This window comes from Rhagoletis pomonella, unplaced genomic scaffold (assembly GCF_013731165.1).
Source record: "Rhagoletis pomonella isolate Grant_MI unplaced genomic scaffold, Rhpom_1.0 Rhpom_scaffold_00007, whole genome shotgun sequence".
Lineage (NCBI taxonomy): Eukaryota > Metazoa > Arthropoda > Insecta > Diptera > Tephritidae > Rhagoletis > Rhagoletis pomonella.
In genome coordinates this window covers 3,703,142-3,704,931 of record NW_023458561.1, presented here as the reverse complement: position 1 = coordinate 3,704,931, position 1,790 = coordinate 3,703,142, and the positions used below count along the sequence as shown (strand labels likewise).

At 45.9% G+C, this 1,790-nt stretch overlaps 1 protein-coding gene across 1 annotated transcript in view; it reads right to left on the bottom strand.

The window, feature by feature from the left end:
- The window catches only part of LOC118742255 (ryanodine receptor), a gene marked incomplete at its 3' end in the record, with an annotated part of 525,243 nt that overhangs the window by 40,740 nt on the left and 482,713 nt on the right, over nucleotides 1–1,790 (bottom strand).

Sequence of the window (1,790 nt, the reverse complement as noted above, 5' to 3'; positions counted from 1 at the left end):
GTGTCGCCATTGTCACCAGCTGCACCAGTGTCACCAGTGTCGCCAGTGCCGCCAGTATCACCAGTTTCACCAGTGTACCAGTGTCACCAGTGTCGCCAGTGCCACCAGTTTCCCCAGTGCCCTTTTTATGTTTAATTCCTTACCACTTACCACTTGTATCACTTTAACAAAAAGGAGCACACTGAATTTCACTTTGAAATTTTAACTAATGTATGTTTATTGACAAAATCGGGGGGCTGTTCGGACACGTCCGCTCGGGGGAATATCGCAACAATTGTGTCTTTACACATCAAAGTAAAATTGACAAGTTATGTGTGTGTGTGTGTATTATAAGTGTGGTGTGTTTACAGAGTTAAATGTCAAAGTGTTTTATTTACAATAGTTAGTGTGAATTTATGTGTGTGTGAATGTGGAGTCGGAGCTGCTCATTTAGCCATCCTGGGGCCCCTAGGCGAATCCTTCGCCTAGTAACCGCTGTAGCTCTGGTAGTTTGTGGACCACATTACTCAGCCCAGTGGACCTATGATGATGCGAGCGAATTGTTGTCTCCGACATACGATAGTGGGAGCGACGATATCTTGGAGCCTGCTGCCTGTGGGGGTGACTCGTACCGGTGTCAGGGCGCCAACGTTGCACTCTCGACTCCCGTTTGTGGCGCCAATGCTTGTACGCGCGGCTGGGGCACATTGGTGTGCCGGGCGAAACGATTTGGTTCCCTTCTACGGTGAAGTCCCTCTTCGCGCGTGGGAGCGCAAGGCAATTTAGGTAATGCCCATGTGCTCATTCCACCTGGGTATGGGCGGTGGCATAAGCCACAACGAACGCTATTTTGGCTGCAGTATATTGCGGCGGCATGCGTGGTACACGAGCAGCTAGGATACTGGTGATTCTGGCTATGCCGCAAGAGGAATGGCGGGGGGTGCGGTAGCAATCTCAACGTCCATTTCTGTAGGGAGAAACGCGACTTTAAGGTTGGGTGGAAATTAGGTGTATGGGTTTTAGCTGCCGATTAGTAGATTAATCTGGTTAAATAGGTTTTCTTTCATCTGCGGTTTGGTTAAGATAACGTTTTACGTGGGCACGTTTAATACTCGTATATGATCATTGGCGACTAAATTCGTGATGGAGATTTTTTCATTCGTTCTCATCGATTTAAAAGGGATAATGACAGCTCGTGTGGTTCGGGTATTGCCAGAAGTGGAACTACTCTAAGAGCATGACCGAGAATAAGGCCAGGCAGGGATCTTGCGAGAGTGCAGAGAGGGGCCGTGAGTTAAGAACGGCTTCAATTCGAGCTAATAATGTAGTGAATTGTTTAAAGTTTACTGTGTGATTGCCAGAGATACGTTATTTTGGACGAGACTTTTAATTTTACTATTTTATTATTATTATTATTTTTTTCCAGTTCCTCTTTGGCCTCTGGCGAATGTTTTTGTCGCTACTTGTCTCAATAACTTTTTGGATAAAAATCCTTACCGGCCGACGAGGCAGGAAAATGTCTAGGGAAAAGCCGCACAAGTCAGACCATATTTCAACTCGAGGTGAATCGTCATTGTTGTAGAATAAATAGAGACGACCACAAAGCCCTTCAAGTAAGTTGAGGTCCCTGGCAGGGAAGCCTTTAACTCGAAAGGCCCAGCAAGGATAACAACAGTGTTGATAAAGAGCAGAGCGAAATAGCCGCACTTGGACATTGTGGCTAAACTCGTGGACGATATAACTTTCGTCGGGCTAATTTTTAGTGATGCGATAACCGGCTTGGCATATTTAAAAGAGGAAATCTGAATTAA